This window comes from Erpetoichthys calabaricus, chromosome 2 (assembly GCF_900747795.2).
Source record: "Erpetoichthys calabaricus chromosome 2, fErpCal1.3, whole genome shotgun sequence".
Classification (NCBI taxonomy): domain Eukaryota; kingdom Metazoa; phylum Chordata; class Cladistia; order Polypteriformes; family Polypteridae; genus Erpetoichthys; species Erpetoichthys calabaricus.
This window is the reverse complement of record NC_041395.2, coordinates 305,733,691-305,759,391: the sequence shown is the minus strand read 5'-3', so window position 1 is coordinate 305,759,391 and position 25,701 is coordinate 305,733,691. Positions and strand designations below refer to the sequence as shown.

At 40.0% G+C, this 25,701-nt stretch overlaps 1 protein-coding gene across 1 annotated transcript in view; it reads left to right on the top strand.

The window, feature by feature from the left end:
- sorcs3a (sortilin related VPS10 domain containing receptor 3a) overlaps window positions 1-25,701 on the top strand; it is a 1,273,344-nt gene that overhangs the window by 1,121,854 nt on the left and 125,789 nt on the right. The window lies entirely within an intron of this gene.

Here is a 25,701-nt window from a genome sequence, read left to right as displayed (position 1 = left end):
ACAAAATCAGTTTCTCGTTTTTCATACTTTGGCCTGGGTGGGGATTCTCTGTTCATTCTTTGAGTTGAAATCTTAGCAATTCTGGAATGTCTGTGAAATGTTTCAAGGACATGCTGGTCAGGCTGATTTGTGATTCTAAACTAGTAAGTACAGTGTAAGCAGGCCCTGCAATGGACCGGTGCCCAGTACTAGTCTGCTTCCTGCTTTGTGCCTAGGGCTATTGGGATAGCATCAGACCCCAGCAATCCTGAAGTGCATTAAGTGGATTTTACTCTATACATTTGGGTCCTGAATAAATTATAGTTATGAACTGGCCATACTAGATTTAAAAATCTACCTGGGGGTTTTCTCACAGGATGGTATAATCGTAATTAGGGAACAGTGCTTGAAGATGTAATATTTCATGGCAAAATAATTGATAAATAATGTAATAAAGGAAGACTATGTAATAAAGGTGGCTTTAAGGGCTTGCTGCTTTTTATCTTTTAGTCTCTTATTTCTATGTAACACAAACATTAATTTTGTTAAGGTCTTGGTACACATGTAGCCATCAGTGAATAATGGATCCTCTATACATATATCATATTCTAATATGTAATGGTGCTTAGTCTAAAGCATTTGTTGAGATTTTGCTATGTAGCAATTATTAACAAATATACTGATGGAAAAAAAAAAAAGAAACGCAACGCTCATCATTGGATGAAAATTTCCACATTTATTGTGAGCATGACAGGAAAGTATAATAGAACGAGCAAATCATGCTTGGAAAAATTTTGCGAGAATAAAAGCGTTAATGAAATGATGATTAGGGAGAGAAGAACATCACACGTTACAGTAAGAAAGATTATTTTAATAATCATTTGTGAGAGGACCCAGTATTAGAATAGTCACATAATTAGTATGGTACGTTATTATAGTCACTTACAACATGAATATTTACAATTCAAAGTGTAACACGAACAGGTTAACAGAACAGATTGGATAATTAGGGAAATGCAGGGCACACATCAGTCAGTATGTGGGAAGTGTGGCCGTCAGGTAATGTAATATACTGACGCAATTTGTTGCATTAATGTTATTGTCAGCGAAAATATTCGCCAGTATGTACCTGTACATTTAACCTGGGTTTAGATGAAACTCTGAAAAATGTAGCGTGTAACTGGCCATGGGTAAAAACAGGACCTGGCAAATAAACTCCAACGTTATTAAACGTTTGTTGTTGTAACATGGTGATAGTCATACAATATTTTAAACGAATGGGGAATTGCCTACGTCATAATATAAAGGGAATATCTTGTTATGAGTTGTCAGTGTTATGGAATCCCAGTAGTTTTTCTGTCATAATGTTTCTTGTTGTCTGGCAGTTTTCTGCTGCTCTACTGAAAGGTTGTTTGTGTAATTTGTTTTTTGTTCACTGTCTAGGTACAACACTTGCTGCCGCTGATCTTTGAATAATGTTGCTCTGTGGTTTGTCATACGTTGTTCTAAGGCATGTTGCCTGTGCTGGTTGGTCTGGCTTGATTTAGATGTTTCTGCTTTTGTGCGTTGGTATGAGTATGTAGGCCGGCAAGACCGTTTCTGTTGGTCGCAGCAAGGCTGTATGTGCCTTTTCATTTTATTGGGAGGCTTACGTTGAAGTAGAGGAAAAAGGAGTTGTAAAATGGTAGTGTCATAATGCAGTTTTGGTCAGTAACAAAGTATGCACCGAATAAACAGTCAAATACTACAGTCGATGATTGGTTACATTGAAGACTTGAAGATAAGCCTAAGACCAAAACTCTGCAAGGAACACAAATTACTCCCTATTGTTGTGGAGGGATATAGTAGTTGTGGCAACCGTTGTTTATATCAAGCACAGATGGACACATGCAAAATAATATAGGGATAATAACAAAACAATGAGAAAACAAAGCTGGGATGTACTCCAGGCCCAAGTGACCCTGAATTGGATTGGGTTTTAGAATCAGAGCCTCACAATCCATGAGGTGACATGGGAAGCTGTCTAGGGCGCCATTTATGAAAGTTAAAGACGTGTACCCAGGAAACCGAGGGGCGATGTTTGTGTAACCCAAACAGGGCACACTCGGGTATTAGTCCCACTGTGCTATGGACACTGAGGGGCACTGTTCTGGTAACTCAAGGGGCATGACTTTGGACACAGAATGGGAAAGCCTAGGGCTCCATATAGGTTTCAACCGGCACTGTTGGAAATGTTGTGCTATGATTCATCTAACATTTCTCTTTTAATTTCAAAGAATAACATCTCCCTTACCTTTAAAATTAATTAACACAGAGTGGCCACTTATGCTGGTCGCAGTGGACAGAACAGTCGCGCGGTGGTTAGTTTTTCTCCCTTACAGCCTCAGAATCCTGGTCACTGTATACAACTGGTACATTTCTCTGACGTCTCATGAGTTTAATTTAGGTGGTTTTGTTTTCCCCAGCCTCCTAAAGACATGTCAGAAGGATAGATTTATGATTTTAAATTTTAAATTAGCTTAGCATGATTGTGGTTCTGTGCTGGAATGAATTGACAGTCCATCAATAGTTGGTTCTTACCATTTGCCCAATGCTGCCAGAACAGACTGTAGCTCCCCATGACTCCAGACTGAATGAAGAGATTATGAGAGTATCATGGCTTGTCCTTAATATTTCAACACATGTCCTCAAATAAAGGTGGTTCATACAGACCAAGCTAAAATTTTCCATTTTGGCAAGACAGTGTTTTGTTTTTCACAGTGAAAAAAATACAGCTTCTTAAAAGCTACTGATCTCATTCCTTTTTCCTATTAGGAAGTTCTTTGTCATCGGTCAGTGATCAATAAACACGATTACACTTGAATTTAAAAGATTATTTCCTGGAGGATTATCAATAGATTGGCTTGCGAGGTTTGAGCTTTTATTACAATAAACTTCTGTGCACACCAGTAAGATGCTCAGCAGATGGTGCCATTTTTCTTTCTGGCAAGCTCTTTTTTTGACTTTTCCAGAAAGTATTAGATCATAAGCTTTTGATTAACACCAGGAGCAAGGGTCTAGCCCCAGCAGGATGCCACGCCGTATGTGCTTGATAGTCAGTGGATGCCACAGCTGTCATTCTTCTTCTTCCTATCATGTAATCGGCATTTGTAATAATTTGCTTAACTCTTAGCAGATGGCATGGCTCTTCTTTTTGTTTCTGCTATGCCGGCCTCTTGATCAGTTTGCCACAAGAAAGACACAAACCCTGACAACTTCGACAAGTTTAGTGCTACCCATATTTTTTGCTTCTCCAAACGCGTATGAAGTTGTAAAATGTGGGAGTGTATGTGAGAGCAAGCGTGACAGGGTTGGGCTAACATTCCATCCAGAGATGTTTCTTATTATTTGCCAGTACTATCAGCATAGTCTCTGGATCCCCATCAGCTTTTGCATTTGATCGTAGACTGTGGAAGACTGGTGCCAATAGCAAGGTTTGTTCCTGCATTTCACCCAGTTTTACTTAGATGTAATCCGATAAGCCTGAAATGGATTAAGATGGTTCAAGAAAGGCTGAGAAATCTGATGAATGGATTAAATATAAACTGATACCTTTAATGAAGGATTTGGTCATGACAGATGAAAAAAGTATATTACTTATACGACAGGTCTCGACAGATTTTCTAAAGTATTTGTATAATATGACCATCTAAGTAAGATCGGGGGGAGGGGTGATGTTAGAGTGGGTGAGCTTATTCAGTGCTGCAGGAACAACGCACACGTTGATCTTTTTTCTTCTTTCAGTACATGTTGCCTTCCCTGTTTGTTTGTATATCTCTGCCTGTCTGTCTCTCTATTACGCAGTGCTCGTCTGTCTGTGTGTTATGGATCTTAAAAATAACAGTTATAAGGACAGTTGTTCCTGTTAATTGCAGTCTCAATTGTTAAAAAAATATTTTAAAAGAAGCATCCCACATGAAAATATAACGATCTCATTAACTGACAGTGCATACCAATTTATAAATTTTATGTCCGTTTGAGGTTAAAAAGAAAAAAAAAGCAACATTTCATCCCCAGCAGGGAATCGAACTCAGGTCTGTGAGGCGGCAGAGCTATTGTGCTCTAAGATGCAAATCTTAACGTGCTACACCACGGAGGCTGTTGTACCATCCTTGAAGCTTTTGTGAAAGTGTTTATTTGACTTTGGAACTCGGGCTTTACACATTCTATAGTTTATGCCTACTACATTTTGTACCATTTATTACTAAAATATGACAAAGTTTCTGTTTTAACAATGTGTTTACACAGATTACTTTAGAATAACAATCTATTATTTCCACTGTAAAACTCCACTTCACTCCCAGATAATCAATCAAGGCATGAGCTGGGAAAAGTTTGCTCACGTTCTAAGTCGGTGGGGGGATGGAATAGCCGGCTGCTGGCAGCTTGTCTTTTATCAGCACATTTAGAGGACAAAGGATGCTGGCGGAGAGGTGTGAACGGATTTAAGAAGCGATTTAAGGTGGGCCGGATATACGAGTTTTTTTCTTAGGCTCTGGTAATTCTAGTGTTAAATACACAAGGTATATCTGTGAAAGAATGCTCTGCAAACCAGCTATTATGGAAGGCCTGTAACAATAAAAGTACAAAGGAAGACAACTCTGAAAGGTTTATAGAAGGATATGCAAATACGTAAATGAAAAGATAATTTTCCTACTGTAAAAGCTTACATACAATAATTGCATAATATAAAATTGTCAAACCTGTTTAATCCAATTCAGGGTTGAACAAAGACAAACGAAAACCCCCTGCATGGGGTAATTTAGAATCAGCGGTTAACCCACATTAATATGTGCCTCTCTGAGATGTGGGAAAAAAGCTGCTGTTCTTGGAGATAACCTGCGCCAGATATTGGGGGATGCATGAAGACTGAAATGGGTGCAGGATGTGAACTGAGAACACTGGCTCAATAAAGTGAAAGGTCTTGCTAAAACTACATAGAAAATGCACATATTCATAAGTTAGTTATCACCATTGAATAGATTACAGTTTAGTTATAACAACATTACGTAACATTCTTAGACCTGCTTAATCTACTTGTCCAATGTTACAGGCGGCTGGAATCTTTCCAGGAAGCACTGGGTGGTACATAGTAACTAACTCTTATGACAGCTTCAGTCCATCACGGGCAAAAATACAATTATGGTTCCATTAAATATAGAAAATTGTAAATATACCAAGAATTACTCATCAGTTTCTCATTTTTCTTCATCTAAATGAGTTTTAATGGCGAGATGAAGAACATATGTAAAAAACTATATACTGTATATATATATATATATCTTCAGTCATTAAATTTGTGTTAATGTAAATTTGAATTTAGATGATGAACCACTGATATTTATCTATCTATCTATCTATCTATCTATCTATCTATCTATCTATCTATCTATCTATCTATCTATCTATCTATCTATCTATCTATCTATCTATCTATCTATCTATCTATCCACTAGCCACTTTATTAGTTACACCTTGGTAGTACTGGGTTAGACCCTCTTTTGCCTTCAGAACTGGCGTGATTCTTCATTCCATAGATTCAACAAGTTGCTGGAAACATTGTTGAGGGATTTTGGTATACATTGACATGACAGTATCACGCAACTGCTGCAGATTTCTTGGCATCACATCCATGGTGCAAATCTCTTGTTCCACCACATCTCAAAGCTGCTCTGTTGGATTGAGATCTGGTGACTATGGAGGCCATTTGAGTACAGTGAACTCATTGTGATGTTCAAGAAACCAGTCTGAGATGATTTGAGCTTTGAGACATGGTGTGTTATCCTGCTGGAAGTAGCCATCAGAACATGGGTACACTGCAGTCATAAAGGGATGGACATGGTCAGTAACAATACTCTGGTAGGCTATGGGATTTAAATGATACTCAGTTGGTACTAAGAGGCCCAGTGTGACAAGAAACTATCCCCCACACCATTATGCTACCACTACCAGCCTGAACCATTCATACAAGTTAAGATAGATTCAGGCTTTCATGTTGTCGTTGCCAAATTCTGACTCTACTATCCGAATGTCGCAGACCCAGGCAACATTTTTCCAATCTTCCATTATCCAATTTTGCTGAGCCCATGTGAATTATAGACTCAGTTGTCTGTTCTTAGCTGACAGTAGTAGCACCCGGTTTCCTGCTGCTGTAACCCATCTACTTCAAGGTTCGACGTGTTGTGCATTCAGAGATGCTCTTCTGCATACCTCGGTTATTATGAGTGGTTATTTGAGTTACTGTTGCCTTTCTATCAGCTTGAACCAGTCTGGTTATTCTCCTCTGACCTCTGGCATCAACAAGGTATTTTCGCCCAAACAACTGACACTCACTGGATATTTTCCCTTTTTCAGACCATTCTCTGTAAACTCTAGAGATGGTTGTGAGTGATAGGCCCAGTGGATTAGCAGTTTGTGAAATATTCAGACCAGCTTGTCTGGCACCAGCAATCATGCCACGTTTTGACAATGTCTACATGTGTAAATGTGTCAAGTTGCTGCCATGTTTTTGGCTGATTAGATGTTTGCATTAACATGCAGTTGAACAGGTGTATCTAATAAAAGTCGCCAGTGAATGTATATAGATGCATATGGATAATTAGCTTTATCTCTATGCATCTATATCTTGGGGGTAGAGCCCATCCTGGTGATACTGGGCTCAAGACAGGAGACAACCTTAGAAAAGGCATTAGTCGATCACGAACACCACTCACACACACACACAAACACACGCACACTGTTGGGGCCAATTTGTATTTGCCAATTAACCTATCCTATATGTCAATGAGGATATGAGAGGGAAAATCAGATTGCCAAGGGGAGTAATGATAAGAACATACTGCCTGTATTCAGATCAATTCATTTTTTTCTCATTATACCTTATAGTACAATTAAACATATTTATTGCTAGTCCTGCTAGGATACACTGTGCACCTTGAGCCACAATCTGTGACAGTGAATGGGCTGGGTTTCATGACCAAACTCTTGAACCATGCCGTATCCATCCAATTTCGTATCACCTTAATCCACTCACAGAGTGGTGGAGCCTATCTAACCAGCCTTAGGCACAAGACAGGAGCCTGCTGTCACAGACATCCACACACACTCATATCACTCCATTTCAGAGTCTTCTAACAACCTAACACTTGTGCTTTTGGGATGTTTGAAAATGCCATACAATCACGAGAAGAAAATGCTAACGTTACACTGATAATGACTGGCTGAAATTTGTAATTGGAGCCCTAGAGCTGAACAGCAGTATGCTGCCATAAATAATTCCTACAACATTGTAATAAAGTTCTATCAAGACTTTTATGCTGCAGAAAAAGTACTTCTGACGGAGTAAGTATACAATGCTTCATTACATTGTATTGAGTGAGTTAAAATTATTATGAGGAAATCAATGAAGCAACCTTTATTTCCTAGAACACCAGTCATGATGGGCGTCATCAGGCTGGACATTAATGGCACACTCCAGCAAAAACTATTTTGTGCTCAGACATCTTGTGAATTGCAGTGAACTGAAGCTGACATGTTTAATACTGCAATGCTTAGGGTCAGATAATGCTATTTACCACATTGCTTGATAATAAGGTGCTTAGAAATGCTACAGTGTTGCTCAACAGTTTAAGAAATGTTTCAAAGTAATGTTTTCGTTTTCATGCTTAATAGTTATTTCCCAGTCATTGTTACAGGAGGCATAATGATTCCAACGCAAGTCATTTTTAGAATGTATATCTACAAGCCACGTGCTCATAGCCTACTGTGTCTGCTGTTGAGAGTCAACCTTTAATTACCAGATAATCCTATGAATTAAAGTAACAAATTTAGAGTGTTTATATTTGTTACAATATTCTAACAGGATCAGCCTCCTTTCATTCAGTGCTGTAGATGATGGTACTTATATGAGTCTGTTCCAATTGTGTACCCCACCAGTGGTCAAGATCATGGAAGTGAAGCTAAGCACATCAGCTAAAGATGCAATAAATAAACTGACACATTAATTCACTTTTAAACCAAACAGTCTCAGGTTTTTCTCTGCCCAACTTTGTGAATGTTAAGAGTTAACTTGATGTTTGTTGTTTTTCCTGCATTGCATGCTCAGTCTACTTTGCCACACTCAAAGGTGATGGCACCAACCACACTTCAGCCCACATTTGTAGATAAGATAATTAACTAAATATATTGTGTACTTATCAGTTGGAAAGCATGTTGGTGCAGTTGTTAATCCTCAATCTTAGCCTGAGCACTTTCTCTATGGAGTTTACATGTCCTTCGTATGTATATGAGTTGTGACAATTTAATTCCTAGAATGCAACTTTAGGAAATATACAGTGCATCCAGAAAGTATTCACAGTGCATCACTTTTTCTACATTTTGTTATGTTACAGCCTTATTCCAAAATGGATTAAATTCATTTTTTTCCTCAGAATTCTACACACAACACCCATAATGACAATGTGAAAAAAGTTTACTTGAGGTTTTTGTAAATTTATTAAAAATAAAAAAATTGAGAAAGCACATGTACATAAGTATTCACAGCCTTTGCTATGAAACTCAAAATTGAGCTCAGGTGCATCCTGTTTCCCCTGATCATCCTTGAGATGTTTCTGCAGCTTAATCGGAGTCCACCTGTGGTAAATTCAGTTGACTGGACATGATTTGGAAAGGCACACACCTGTCTATTTAAGGTCCCATAGTTGACAGTTCATGTCAGAGTACAAACCAAGCATGAAGTCATAGGAATTGTCTGTAGACCTGCGAGACAGGATTGTCTCGAGGCACATATCTGAGGAAGGTTACAGAAAAATTTCTGCTGCTTTGAAGGTCCCAGTGAGTACAGTGGCCTCCATCATCTGTAAGTGGAAGAAGTTCGAAACCACCAGGACTCTTCCTAGAGCTGGCCGGCCATCTAAACTGAACAATCGGGAGAGAAGGGCCTTAGTCAGGGAGGTGACCAAGAACCCGATGGTCACTGTCAGAGCTCCAGAGGTCCTCTGTGGAGAGAGGAGAACCTTCCAGAAGGACAACCATCTCTGCAGCAATCCACCAATCAGGCCTGTATGGTAGAGTGGCCAGACAGAAACCACTCCTTAACAAAAGGCACATGGCAGCCCGCCTGGAGTTTGCCAAAAGGCACCTGAAGGACTCTCAGACCATGAGAAAGAAAATTCTCTGGTCTGATGAGACAAAGATTGAACTCTTTGATGTGAATGCCAGGCGTCACGTTTGGAGGAAACCTGGCACCATCCCTACAGTGAAGCATGGTGGTGGCAGCATCATGCTGTGGGGATGTTTTTCAGCGGCAGGAACTGGGAGACTAGTCAGGATAAAGGGAAAGATGACTGCAGCAATGTACAGAGACATACTGGATGAAAACCTGCTCCAGAGCGCTCTTGACCTCAGACTGGGGCGACGGTTCATCTTTCAGCAGGACAACAACCCTAAGCACACAGCCAAGATATCAAAGGAGTGGCTTCAGGACAACTCTGTGAATGTCCTTGAGTGGCCCAGCCAGAGCCCAGACTTCAATCCGATTGAACATCTCTGGAGATCTTAAAATGGCTGTGCATCGACGCTTCCCATCCAACCTGATGGAGCTAGAGAGGTGCTGCAAAGAGGAATGGGCGAAACTGGCCAAGGATAGGTGTGCCAAGCTTGTGGCATCATATTCAACAAGACTTGAGGTTGTAATTGCTGCCAAAGGTGCATCGACAAAGTATTGAGCAAAGGCTGTGAATACTTATGTACATGTGATTTCTCAGTTTTTTTATTTTTAATAAATTTGCAAAAACCTCAAGTAAACTTTTTTCACGTTGTCATTATGGGGTGTTGTGTGCAGAATTCTGAGGAAAAAAATGAATTTAATCCATTTTGGAATAAGGCTGTAACATAACAAAATGTGGAAAAAGTGATGCGCTGTGAATACTTTCTGGATGCACTGTACATGTGGAACTGTACACTAGTGGCTACTGTTGCCTTCTTAGTACTTCCCTTGTGCATCTATACACTGACTTAAATGGCTTTCCTGTTTCTGGAAGCAGGCCTGGAGCTCATTTTCAATATTAACGTCCATCATTATTGTTTTTGGTTGACATCCGTCACATCTTCTCGCCCATCCTTGAACCTCTTATGCCACTCAAACACACTTGACTTTTTCATAGCATCTTCACCATATACCACTTGCAACAGTTGTAACGTTTCAGTAGCTCATTTGCCGATTTTCACACAAAATTTAATATTAATACTCGTACGTTGCTCTAAATTTCGATCACCCATTTTTACGCCCAAGCGTACACGCAGATATCTATTACCTTCCCAATAGTTAACTAACAACTGGTTCTATCAGCTTGCAATTTATGCAGGTATTAGTTCAAACATGTTCAAACATGAATACTCATGTGATTATGATACAATCACATCACAGGTGACACTATGTTTGACCAGTTCCTCCAATTTTCCTTCCACTTCGCTAAGATGTGCATGTCAGGTTAATGGGTGAGTGCTAGGGGTTTATATACATGCGCTCTCTGATGGACTGGTTTATACTTTGCTCCCAGTGTTGTTGGGTTTGGTTCTAGGTCCTCTAATCCTAAACTAGTCAAAGTGACTTTAGTAATGCATTGATGTGTGTCATATCAGAGCTATTAATATTTCTGAACCTGTTTTTGACGAACACAGAATTATGCACACATTTGCATAACATTCCACTTTTAGAGCTATACTCCTTCTTATATGTAAGGTGGATTTAGAAAGTATTCAAACTTCTTAATGTTTTTTCACATTTTGTTATGTTGCAGCCTTGAGTTTTTTCCCCCATATCAACAAACATTGAATATCCCAGAATATCAAGGGTTAGGATTAAAGTAAGGAGATATCAGCCACATAGGCAAGCATGGGTACACTAGTCTGTGAATCAAACTTAATTTTAAATTATTTGTAACCCATCCATAAACTAAAATTCCTATAAAATTTAAACCCATAAAACTATTCCCTAAAGTGTTTTATATCCATAAACAAATCCATCCATTATCCAACCCACTATATCCTAAGACAGGGCCATGGGGGTCCACTGGAGCCAATCCCAGCCAACACAGGGTGGTTGCAGGAACAAACCCCGGGCGGGGCGCCAGCCCACTGCAGGGCACACAAACACCAAGCACACACTAGGGACAATTTAGGATCACCAATGCATCTAACCTGTATGTCTTTGGACTGTGGGAGGAAACCGGAGCACCCGGAGGAAACCCACGCAGTCACGGGGAGAACATGCAAACTCCACGCAGGTAGGACTCAGGAAGCGAAAATGGTCTCCTTACTGCGAGGCAGCAGCGCTACCACTGCGCCACCGTGCCGCCCCTCCATAAATAAATAAATATTTTAAATATACTTAAAAACAGCTAAAAAACCTGCATAAAAAACCTATCATGTAGGGGTTCAAGAAGAATGCCCCCTACTTTTGAATCTTATTATTACAGGTAGAACAAACTTTTTTCAATATTTTTATTTAAGAAATTTACTAAAAATCACTATTTTAAGAAATAGTAGGGTTATAAACATTTTATAATTAGGGATTATTAATGGTTAAAATCATAAAATGAATACTAGGTTTAACATAAGGGCCCTGAAGCAAAATTTTAACATCAGGGCTCCAAGGAGAGTCATTAACATTAAGGCCCCAGTTTATTGACTTTAAGATAAGTGGGTTAGAGGTAGGGGTTTAGAATTTTTTTGCTTATTTATTAAAGATAATAACTCAACTATTTCATTGACACAAGTGTTTAGACTCTGACACTCTGCTATGACACTTGAGGTTTGACTCAGGTTCATCCCATTCTAGTGATCATCATTGAGATATTTCTATACCTTGTTTGGAGTCAACTTGTGGTCAATTAAACTGATTACACATGGTTAGGAGGGGCAAACACCTGCCTATAGAAGGTCCTACAAGCCACGAGGTCAAAGGAATTGCCTGCATACAGTAGCTTGCACCCAGGATTAGGTCAAGGCACAAATCTGAGGAACACTTCAAAAATAATTCTGCTGCATTGAAGGTTTCCAAGAGCACATTGGCCTCCTAAATGTTAGACATTCAGAATAACCACAACTCTCCCTTCAGTCTTCCACCTGGCTAAATTGTGCAATCGTGAGTGAAGTGATATGGTAATTGTGGTGACCAAGAACCCAAATATAATTCTGGCTGAACTCCAGATAACCTGTGTAGAAATGTGTGAAACTTCCAGAAAGACATCACTGCATCACTCCACTAATCTGGGTTTTATTGGTAAGTGGCCAGACAGAAACCTCTTTTTAGTAAAACTCACAAGGAAGCCCTCTGCAAAAACAGACCTAATGGACTCTTAACCATCATAAGCAAGATTCTTGTTTCTAATAGAACAAAAATTTATAGAGGAAAAGAGGGGACTGATCGTCACCTGTGCAATACAATTCCAGCCGTGGGCAGAATGTGGCAACATCATGCTGTGGGGTTGGGGATCAAGAGACTAGGCAGGGTTGAAGGAATGCTGAACAAAGCTGAGTACAGAGATACTCATAAAGAAATCCTGGTCCAGAGTGCTGTGGACCTCAGGCTGGGCTGAAGGTTCACTTTCCTACAGGACAATGACGCTAAGCACAAAGCAAGGACAACATGGGAGTAGCTTAGGGACAACTCTGGGAATGTCCTTCAGTTGTCTAGCCAGCGTCTGGACTCGAACCCAATTGAACATCTCAAGAGAGACTTGAAAATAGCTGACCACTGATGGTCTCCACTAAACCTGACAGAGCTTGAGGGGTTCTACAGATAAGGATGTCAGAAAAATCCCCAAGTCCATGTGTGTGGAGTCTGTCGTATCATAACCAAGAAGACTTCCGGCTGTAATCGCTGTCAAAGGTGCTTTAGCTAAGTACTGAGTAAAGGGTCCGAAGACTTGTGTCAATGTGATATTTCTGCTTTTTTATTTGTAAGAAATTTTTACAAATTTCTAAAATCTTGTTTTCACTTTGACATTTTGGGGTGTTGAGTGTTGCTTGATGTGAATAAAAAATTCATTCATATGGTTTTAGCTCAAGGCCGTAACATAACAAAAACTGAAAAAAGTGAAGGGGTCTGAATATCTTCTGAATCCACTGTATTTATTATGAAAGATATCCGTGTCTTTACTGCGGTGGGTTGGCACCCTGCCCAGGATTGGTTCCTGCCTTGTGCCCTGTGTTGGCTGGGATTGGCTCCAGCAGACCCCCGTGACCCTGTGTTCGGATTCAGCGGGTTAGAAAATGGATGGATGGATGGATCCGTGTCTTTAAATGGGATATCAGTGACATGTTCACAATTTTATTTAATCGTCAATCATGGGATATTTATGAAGGAAATTACATTGACGGACTCTTCGCATGTCCAGCCAACCATCCATTTTCCTGTCTTGTTTAATGCAGTTCAGAGCAATGGGTTTCCATCCACATAGACTATCATTACCTCCATATACTATCATATGTTAATTTGGAAACCTTATTTAAATATAATGAAACGGTCCATAAGTTGATATAATGAGTAAATCATAAAATGCAGACAATCATTTTTAAAGGATCACCCATTACTTTGCCCTTTGGGTAAATGATCCCAGACAGCTACATTCTCATCATACTGTAGAGTGCCAACTTTTTTGTTCACCTCTTCTGATGAAAATGTTGTAGAGCGTGCACTAGAATTCCAGTGGCCATACCTCATGGAGTCCCACTGCATATGGAGAAAGACAAAATGAAAACCATCTTGACAAGCTTTGATTTCCCACAGTTAATAGAGCAACCTATTTTACAACAAAACCCAAACACAATTGATAGTTTAAGATCAGACCGTCTTTTAATGGTGAGCCTTCTACCATACAAATGGATTAGAAACTCCTAAGGATTCTAAAAATCATGTATTAGTGTCAGCCAGACCAAGGTGTTTTATGCCAAAAAACATGAATGGAAAGGCCCAACATAAAAATTATTGTCTTTCTTTCAATGGGAAATAAGGCCATATGAATGGTGATGCTGCTTTCACATTATCATAAAAATTCCTTTTTTAATTTACAAGTTAAACAGGACAAAAATTTCCAAGGCACCCGTGGTAGTGTTGCATGTTTTTCATGCTCAACAGTGCGTGAAAGCAAACATTGTCTTCTGAATAAATATTAACATTTGTCAAATCATTTCACTCGTGATGGGGCTGTTACAAATGGCAATCCCGAATGCATTGTGCTTCAGTGTTGCTAGAAGGAGGATGGGGATTTGCAAGCGAGCCCAGATACGTTGAAAGCCGCAAATGGCTCCAGCTGCAGCCACCAAATCTTCCGCTCATATGAGAATTGCAAAATGTGCCAGATGCGGCCCAAAGGAAATTTGGAAATTATGAAAACTAATTAGCCACATTACCCCTAATGAATACCATTAAAAGGAGAAAGGCGTTAAGGCTTGTGAATGGAAGGTTCAAAGCTTTGTGAAAAAATTAAAAATGTAAGAAAGGAAGAGGAGTCTTTTACAAAATTGGCATTAATGAAAAAAATGGAAGTGAACTACGTTTCCAGTACAGTCGTCTGTTATTTTATTTTTACAAGACAAAAGGAGATGGCATGATCCTTAAAGTGCCTTCCAGAAATAACTATCAGAGCCCTGGCCCATTATCTTTCTCTTATAATTGCAAAGTATGTATGAAGTTAAGCAAGAAATATGTGAATAAATATTCCTACTGACACTTTAGATCGGAGTCATCTGGGTGCATCTATGACACAGTTGGTGGTACATAATAAGACCTTAAATGCTTTTGTTTGGTCTTATCAGGGGTTAGGAAGTACCAGTGACATTTTACATAAGAGGCTACTTGTAGTGCATCTGTACTGATGCAAAAATGAACACATTTTGTTGAATGAGAAAACGTTTGTTATAGCTTGTGTACTTTCACAAAGATTTGTCAGATTATTTTAACCCTCTGATCAGGATTACAGGTGGAACAAGGCCTGGTCAGGTTACCTTTGAAAAGACCTTAATTCAAAAAAGAAGGGAACAGCCTGTATTACCTTTTCACACTGACTCTAAATTTTAGGTTCTTTGCAATGTGGGAATATATACTCCAACCTATTGTGTATATACTGTGCAAGAGATTAGACAGACCATGATAAAGAGTTGGGGTGACACCCAGTGACCCCGTATAACTGGAAAACAGTAGAGCAAAGAAAACAAGTAGTAATTGCAAAAGAACATTTTTTTCAGACAGGGGTTCCACAAAATGGTTGAACTTCCGATCATATGTCCTTCTGGCAGAAAGAGGCAGGTCCAGGCGGACACACACCGGAAGTGACATCAGAGATGTTACAGCTGTCAATCATCCTGTCTGAATAGGGAGGAAGAGAAAAGATGTTAGAACACAGCGCCAACCTCTGTAGCAGTGGGTAATTACAATTACCTGAGCCCTTAAGCTGTCCCCTATGCACATGACAACAGCATAACACCTTCATCTGGAAAAACTACAGGCAGAATAGCAGTAAAGGCAAAGTGTTCATTCATTTAACATAACATAAGTAAACTATTATTAGCTAAAGCCGTAAGAAGCATAGGCAAAAGTACTACATAAAGTATACAATACGGGCCCTTGTAGGTGCAGTTCTTCTAGAAGCACACAGCAGCCTCTCAGTAGGTTATTGCCTGCTGTCTTTATGTCATCCGTCTATTAGGCAGGCCCATCTTGAGAGTGCTGAGCTATGCCTCCTTGTTATCCTTTAAAAACACTCAGTAAATAATTATTAAACCTTCTCTCAGACATAAAATCAATGAATTCTTAAACCTTACCCTAATCAAATAAGTCCAAAGCAAACTGTTCAACTTTAACCAAGTCAATCAATTCCAGTAATGTGAATGCAGCAATTCGGTCTATGCAAGCGTTTCTCAACTGCTGGTTCGGGTCATGGGCTGCCACTGGTGCATTGCGAGTTCCTGTTCTTTATAATGGTAGTGAGTTGCTAACTCGGTCGTGGCAGGTTGCCTAAGTGATCAGCATATATTTCCACTCTCAGCTCTGATGCACTCAGTTCACCTAGGGGGAGCAACACAACCCCAGACAATCATCTTCAATTTACTAAGGGACCACTCCAAATGGGTCACAGAGACACTTACATGTGACACAGTGGGTTGCAACATCAAAAAGACAATGGAATTTTTCCTGTGAATGTGGGCCCTTCATCACAATGGCAAAATTCAGTTGAAAATTTTGCAAAAGTTCCAATATTTTTATCAACAGTGACTCAGCCTGTGACACAGCCAGGGAAAGGCCACCCTTAGTCGGCTTCCTCAGCATTCAACAATACCTTGAGTTTAATTTAGTTTATCTTTGTCCAGTAATCTTCAATGATTAGATCAAATTAATTAAAGGTACACATTTAGCAAATGCCACCAAAAGCAAGAGAGATGGCCTTTGGCATGCTCTAGGTAGACATGTGAAGAGCTAGCGGTGCCAGATAGTATGGATTAAGCCATCCCACTGTGTTCTGACTGCAGGCAAGGTTTTAGCAGAATGACACCCAAATGACTGTCCAAGATCTGGTTACCCTTGGGTCACCTGACGAGAGTAGAACTGATGCATCAAATTGGTCCATCTGAGAGTCTGTTTCAGATCTGCCAGACTGACTATTCAATTCAGTTCAATTCAGTTTATTTTTGTATGGTGCTCTTCACTGAGCTCAGGCACAGAGTGTTGTGACAAAGTCTCAGGTGGCAGGAAATAGACCTGGGACACAATTACACTTGAACCATACACAATTTACAGTATGCAATGGGGATGAGAGGACAAACAGCAAAAGGAGGAAAACTAACACAGACAGAAAGGATGTGCAAAGTGACAACAACAGGTCAGGTCAGGTCAGGTTGGGGAGCATGAACTGGTACAGCGAGTTGCTGCACCCACCACAAGACAAAACAGCTCGGCATCCTGGTTGGCAACCTGGTTGACAACAACCGGATGAGAAAACTGAGCCCAAGACGGTGGATCCTTGAGGCAGCAAAACCACTCACAGCACCACAATGTCACCTTTTTCATTTTCATATACTGTACGTTTCTAAGCTTTTGGCATATTGAACTGAAGTCAGTTGAATATGGGTCTGATATCTGCTGTTTTAAACAATCACATTTTCTAAGAAATTTACATCTTTCCTGAAGAAGGGGCCTGAGTTACCTCGAAAGCTTGCATATTGTAATCTTTTTAGTTAGCCAATAAAAGGTGTCATTTTGCTTGACTTTTCACTAAGAAATTTAAATAAGGGCAGATTTCCTTCCGAGCTTTCTACATACTATTTTCATAAATGACGAAAGAAATTGTCATTTTTTCTTGAAAAGGGGGAATTTTTTGTGCTTTTTCTACTTTTTTATTTCAGAACCTAACTTTAAATCTGATTGGTTGATGGCAAATGCTAGTCCTAGTATAGATATTTTGATGTGGTTTCAGGAAATACAGAGACCCAGCATTATCAGATCCATCATCCATTCACTATTGTGATTTCCTGCCACAACAAAGCACATAAAAGGGATATCAGGCCTCACAAATAACCACACCACCACACCAAAGTTCAGACCTGCCCTTAATTCTGATCTGGGCCTAGTGGAAAGGCCACATTACTTGTCTGGCCATCCTCAAACTCAAAAAATAGGCTTTCTGTTCTGCACGGGCCCAAAATGGAGTTAAGACTAAAGCCTGAAGCACACTACTAAGAGCACACTACTGAGACATGTAATTGAAGAAGAAACCTTGACAACCTTTAAAGAAGTATCTGAATGAGATATTGGGACAACTTAGTATTCACTAAACACATTTTTTATGTTCCTATTTTATAAGTCCTTAGAGTTCAAAATATCCAAAATATGAAAATGTGAGAAGGAAAGAAAAACATTAAAAACTCTGAACTTCTAAACAAAATCAAAGTTCCTTGAATGCTTTACATATTTGTTCTAAAGTATTTTTAAAAAAGGAGTACAAAAGGTAATCCAGGAACAAAAGATCAAAAATAAGTTTTGCCTTAAATGTAAAACAAAACAAATCCCCCTCAAAAAAAAAATCAGGAAACCAATATTAGCATCTCATAATCGAAGCAGGGGCCAACAAACCAAGAGATCCAAACAACAGTTATACATCAAAGCTAGAATTCAAAACCAGCAATGCCAAAGATGCTTCTCCCATAGCTGAATAATCAGGTGGCCTCGCTTCCATTGGCTCCACACACAGGAGACAGAGCAGTTGACAAACACAAAAGACACTGATATATACAGTGTAAAAATAAAAAAAAAATTCAAATAAATAAAGTGCAGAAGGAACAAAACCTAAAATAGAATTAATAACAGCATAAAAAGTTATACAGTGATCCCCCACCTATTACGGAAGTTACGTTCCAGACCCATCAGCGATAGGTGAAAATTCGCAATATAGAAAGACCATATAAATAAACATTTTTTTTATAGTTTAAGCCTTAAAACACCCTTCTCACATGCTTTAAACACGTGTAAACTTATTAAAACACACTTTGTAAACACATACTGTATGATATGTGGATGTCGGGCTAAGGATATGAGTAACATCTCTCTATTATAAAAAAAATCTTGGCAGGGAGACGAGGCTTGATCTTCTCAGAAAACAATTTGACATTCCGCGACAGACATTTTAACTTCACACAAGACAAGGCAGTGAGACAGAAGGACAGCTGCTGTACAGGATTTTAAATGATCGACATGCAGAGCGACAATCAGAACAGGCATCTTGGCAGAAGCAGCACAAAACCAGCAGCTAATCTGTCCACTTCTCCTTAGTGCACGTTCAGCCCTCCCCCCAACCCCTTGATAACGCAAGCGGGAGAGATGCGAAGTGGCAGGAGCGTAGCACACCTCCAGGAGATTTTGAGCGAAGCGATCGAGACCAGGGGGGTATTTTCCGTACGTTGCTTAAATCATCCAAGATCAGATGCCTCATCTTGGATAAGTTAATGCCGGTGAAACTCATCCGGGATAAGTCGGTTGTTCAAACGCAGCCGTGTAGTAGATTAGTCTAGCTGCATTTAATCATCCGAGATGAATGCACGCGCCCGCGCTGATTAAAAAGCCCATATATATTGAGTCAAGAAAACATGATCAGCAAGTCCTTGATAGGCTGTAACAAAATGATGAAAGAACGGGCACATTTTTTTTTCTTCTTCACACAAGCGGAGCAGGACCTTTTATTCGAAGGACATGAAGAATTTCAAGATTTAATATGCAAAAGGGGTAACACTGCAAAAGCAGCCCAAACCAGAAAAGATGACTGGCAAAAAGTGGGCGACAAATTAAACGCTAAGTAGTGTGCATTGTACTTACTGAATGCAGCGTTTCATTTCCTGTGTGTCAGATTAATTATTATTTAATATGTCATAATTCCCAATCAAACATGAGCACTGTCCTGCGGTGGGTTGGCACCCTGCCTGGGATTGGTTCCCTGCCTTGTGCCCTGTGTTGACTGGGATTGGCTCCAGCAGACACCCGTGACCCTGTGTTCGGATTCAGCGGGTTGGAAAATGGATGGATGGATGGATGGATGGATGGATGGATGGATGGATGGATGGATGGATGGATGGATGGATGGATGGAACATGAGCACAAGGAGAACATGGGAACAGGTTAAAGTGAAGTACAAGAATATACTTGAAGCTGGTAAATACTGGTATATATCTGTTTAAAGAATTGTTGACATAAAGAATCATATATAATATAAAAAACATTAATTTTAAAGCTAATAAGAAGGCTGACAAGCAAAAAACAGGTGGAGGTCCACGCGGTCCAGACCTAACCCCTGCAGAAGAGTTGACTCTCCAGCAAAATGCCCATCGCCCTGTTTCTGAGGGCATTACAGGGCTCCTCCTCAGAACCAGTGGCAGGATGCAATGGTCACTTCATTTCAGGTAAAGGATGGTCATTGCATATATTTGTCCTTGATGTGTGCCATAGGTATGTTCCATATAGCCCTCTTTTTTGCTGGGTCAGTTGCAGGGAATGTCATATCCCTAGAACCTATGTCTGACCAACGAGATATTGACAAAGGTCAAATATTTGATGAAAATACTGTGTCTGATTATTCGAATCTGCGTACAATCCAGTGCCCCAATCACATTTGGAAATCCTGAGTAATGAGAGTGTTAGGCTGATTGTGAGATTCTTCATGGAACTGTGGGTGTTTTTGCCTGTGTTGCCTACCTGCAATGGCATGAAACGCCTCTTTTATTGTCTGCACACGCTGGTGTCCAGGAAACACTCTGAAAACCCGAAGGAAATATTTCAGAGCCAAACAGACTTTATGAATTGCCTGGCAAACTGCACTTTTAGATAGATTTTCCGCATCGCCTACAGTATATAAAAAAAGTGCCGCTTGCAAAAAACCTCAAAGCAATGCATACTGTCTGTGTGGTTGTGAGAGCCCGACTTCACCGAGTTTGACTTCTAATGTAAGGTGCTAATAAATCTTTGAGGTACAATATTCCCCCTTGGCTAAAGCAGTATCTTTCGAAAAGAATTTCCTCCGGGAGCAATAAAGGATATTGACGATCGCGCAAAACCCTCTCTATATGAAATTCTCTTCTTATAATTTGCACACCGATATCAATTGGTCGCTCATTCATGAACGCCGAAGCCATGACTGTATGAATTCCATGCACGGACACTGATTAAGTGTGTGAGCTAATCCTTGTTTACATAGAACAAGTCTGCTCCGAGCAGGTTTGAGGATTTGGATGTGTTGCTATGACAACACATCCAGCAAGAGTTTCGAAAAACCGACAGATCCAGGATCAGGCCAAATCATCAACAATTACATCCAGCTAAACAAGTAATCCACGTACGAAAAATACCCCCCAGATCATCTCGGAGAGACACTTTTACGACACACAAGACTAGACATTACAACCTTAGGAAGCAAAACCCTTGAGATGGTGACCATTGCACGTCACGCCCTACTTGCAAACAATTTAAAACAAGTTCACTGACATCTAACCTAGCAGTTGTAGGAATGTTTTTGGCAAACAAACTCCAGGTGCTTCCAGCTCTTAAAACAACGACAAGCAGAACATGCAGCTTGCCAGCAGGTGATCAAAGCACATCTTTCTTAGCATGCGTTCAGCCCTCACACACCCCGCCCCCCCCCCCCCCCCTTACTCCTCCTCCTACAGAATGCGAGCGGCAGAGACGCAAAGTGGCAAGAGGACAGCTGCTGTACAGGCTTTTAAGTGACTTACACAAAGCGCGACAAGCACAACACGCAGCTGGCCAGCAGCAGCAAGACAGCAGCTGAACCGATCGCTTCTCCTTAGCGTGCGTTCAGACCCCCCCTTCACAATGCGAGCAGCATTATAAGTCCCACGAGAAAGAGATTTAACCACACCCGGCACAGGAAATAAAGGACAAATATTGTTTTTTACAAAAGTTTGAAAGTAAAAATGAAAATAATGCATTTGTAACAATTCCCATGAAAATAATAATCTTTTTAAATGTTTTAAATTGTTTATCCGGTAAACTAAACCCGGGAGTGGGTGAGCGAAGCGAGCAGGGGGCAGAGCTCCCTAGTAATAATAATAATATTAATAAATCCATGATGTAGTGGGGGCGCGATAGCTGAACTGCGATATAGCGGGAGATTACTGTACTTAAATACCAACAAAGAGAATAAATAAATATGAACAAATCCTGTTGGTACTTAAAAACTTAAATTTAAGAACGTGACTTCTGAAAATAGCCCACATGGTGGCATAATGGGTAGGGCACTGCTAAGCACAGATTTGTACATGTTATGTCATTTTATATACAGAGCAGTTCAGTAAAATCTGACAATGAATCAGAATAAATAATGGGGCATCACTGTGCTGAGTAGTGAACTCTCACAGTTAAAGGTGCCTGGGTTAACCTTTCCTCCTCATGTCTGCATTATTTTTACTCCAAGTATTCTGGTTTCCTACTACATCCCATAGACACAGATTAAGTTATCTGACAACTCTTAATTTGACTGGTGTGAGTCAGTGTGGTACTCGATGCAGGCTGGCTGCCTCCCCAACCCTGAAATGAAAATAAGCAAATCTAATTATGAGTGAAAAAATGGTGAAGAAAATGGATCCAAAATGCATTTCATGATTGTGCTCGCTCCATGAAAGGCGTGTGCAGAAGCCCAATGCAGGACACACTCACTCACACTTACTTACACCAATCCAGTTTCATTAATCTGTATGCCTTTGGTATGTTCAAATAAAACTAAAGAGAAGAGAGAAAAATAAAACCAAAGCATCTGATATTTCAAACAGATGGTGACCATAGTAGAACATGACATGGCAGCTGTACCATTCTGTAAACTATATAGGCAAACTTGATTTAATGTGATGACTTTCAATGCTTTTTAGAAGCACATGGCTCAGTCCAAGATCGCAAAGCCCTGCAGAGAGTGGTGTGTCCAGCAGAGCGCATCATAAGGTTGGCACTGCCCTTTCTGCAGGACATCAACACTAGGCGCTATAGGGCCAGGACAATTGCAAATAATTATGGACTCTACCCACCCCAGTAACAGACCTGTTCAGCCTGCTCAACTCAGGCAAGTAGCTATGCAGCCTAATGGCAAAAACTGAAAGGCACAATGGGAGCTTTTACCCTCAGGTCATCACAATCCTGATCTCTGACATGCCAACAAATATTCAAACCTAAAACTCACTTTTTACTTACCGCACAGCCACTTTGTACTTTTTACTGTTTTTACTGTTTATGTTCTTCAGGTTTAACTTAATTTTAATCTAGTTTAAGTTAACTTAAATTAATTTAGCTAATCTTAGTTAATTTTATTTAATTTACTTAATTTTTTCCCTTTTCTTATTTTCTTATTTATTCTATTGTGCATTTGCTTTTGTTTTGCACAATCATGGAGTGAACCAGCTTTTCATTTCACTGCATGTTGTACCTGTATAACTCTTGAATCTTGAATCTTGACAGCTAAAATGCTACTACAGTACATACACAATGCAGTGAAGGTCAAACAAAGGTTTGGAATTAACAGCCAGCCTCTGTATTGTCCACTTGTCCATACTGCCTGCCATACATGTAAATTTAAGATACAATTCCCACTATATTATACTAGCTGTGCTACCTAGTCTAAGAACGTTGAAATATCAATGTAGGCCTCAGTGTTAACATTTGCAATGCCCAACGCAATGCATATGTCTCTGTTTTATGCCATTTGGAATGGGATTCATAAAAGCAGGGTTTATGTTTGAGTTGTGCCATCTGTTGGAATGACAAATGCAATTCATTTTATTTCTAAAATTGTTTGTGATGCGCCACCTTTTGGAATGATAGAGACATAGCAACCAGACGGACACACCAATACTTTTATTACAGTGGCTATATATTAGCTTACTCTTTGGCTATTTGCATGCTTTTCTTAATTATTTCTCCATTAAGACCATGCCTGTACTTCAAGTTCAGTGGCAAGATGAAAACAAACCCAATACACTGTATATTTAAAATATAAAAATCATAAGAATCATTTGGCATAGGGACTGGTAACTGCTCACCCTCTACATCTCTTTATATGGGATGGAGTTGTTTTATTGCATTTTGACTTCCTGATGATCTACAACACCTGATTTTGTGAATAAATACTTTTGAAATTGTTTTCAGCAGGCTGAGCCACCCTGAACTCTTTTGATGGTTTGATTTTTTTAATATTTCTCTGCACGCAATACTTCAGCTGTTATACATGATAAATCTATCCTTGCAGATTTTCTTTTAAAAGAGAAACTCCTTAACAACCAATGACTGGATTCAGGCACTGTTTTATCATGTTATTATTATTTTTTAAACTTCATTTTTGATAAATGGAAATGAGTGCAAAACTGGACTTGTTTGTTAATTGCCTGCTGTTTCTAAGCCCTTGACTGAAGCTCAGGAAATTGATAAAGTAAAGGAATTAAGTTGTTGTTTTTGGATACTGACACGCACACTTACTGTAAAAAATATCAAACACACTTGAGACTTCACTCATTACTGAATGATCAAGAATATTTTGACAATATACTGAGTCAAACAGTATACAGGTAGTATGCATGTATGAATAAACAAAGGCTGAGCTACAAAGAGAAACACAAGCAAATCTAAACAGGTTCTGTTTTTCAGCAAATGAGCTGCGGCAGTGGGCATGAGGTGGGAAACAATACTGGACTGGCAGTCCTCCCGTTACACGGCCGTTTTGCATACACCCACAAGAACATTCATAAAGGGTCGATTTGGAATTATCAGTTAACCTAACAGACATCTTTTGGGATATGTAAGGAAAACTGAAGGACCATGAGGGAAACCATATAGACAATGTCTGGATGTGGGAATTGAAACCCAGGATCCCAGATCCTTGTGTCAACCTGTAGTGAGAGGGGTGTATAGCATCTACTGTTAAATTCTGTTCTGTACTTCTAAAATTTTTATTTTTATACTGTATTGAGGATTTGTTCTGTTCTGTGTACGGTATTGTATTGTATTGTATTGACCCCCTTCTTTTGACACCCACTGCACGCCCAACCTACCTGGAAAGGGGTCTCTCTTTGAACTGCCTTTCCCAAGGTTTCTTCCATTTTTTCCCTACAAGGTTTTTTTTTTTTAGGAGTTTTTTCTTGTCTTCTTAGAGAGTCAAGGCTGGGGGGCTGTCAAGAGGCAGGGCCTGTTAAAGCTCATTGCTGCACTTCTTGTGTGATTTTGGGCTATACAAAAATAAATTGTATTGTATTGTATTGTAGCAGTGCATGTTTGAAAAGTTAATGACCGCCATACTGGAGTGGTATAGTTGTGCACGGTAGCATGGTGGAGTGGCTCTCGAAGTTGATGGGTGATCGGCTAACCACGTATCCTCTTGCAGATGCGCATGGTCATTCTGATTGCTGCATTAGCGCTCTGGGGTCTGTAATCAGTGGACTTGCATCCCTATCAAGTTAAAATGCAGGCTGAGCAAAACAGTGGGGGAGATCAGACGGGCAAGCAAAGGCAGAATTGAGAGTGTTAGCCAGCGCGGTGTAGACGGCCAAAATGTTGAGAGAGCAAAATGAGTGTCACTACAATGGTAGGCCACTCACGCTGAGCACCAGGTGGTAGCAGGGACCAACCGAGTACTTTGAGATGTCCTGCAGACACCGAGAGAGGCAGCAAGAATGAGGGAATCGGTCTATGGGTGCCCCGGCAGACGCCAAAGTGGGACCGCAGTTGTTGCTGTCTCCGTCCTGCTGCAAGACCCAAAGGGTGAGTTGGGGGAGATGGAAAGAGGAGGACGTAATGGGCTGACTGGATGTCTGCGGAGTCTTATTGTTGGATTTTATGAACTCCATTTCTTGCTGATATTACTCCAATGTGATGCGTCCTGGTTTTTAATCATGTATTATTTATTTATTTATTAAAAAGCACTACACTTTTTATGGAACACTGTTTATTGTTCCTCTGTTGCTGTTAGGTGTCCTCATTTCCCTGCTTTTCTCAGTTTTGACTATCAATGGCCCCAGGTTGTTATTTCAGTTGCAGCGAACCCGGACCATCACACAACACTTTTCAACACTGTACCAATGTGGTGCCACACCAGCCTCAAATCAGGGTAAAGTTCTGTGAGAACTCTGATTTTTACTGCTGCCTTG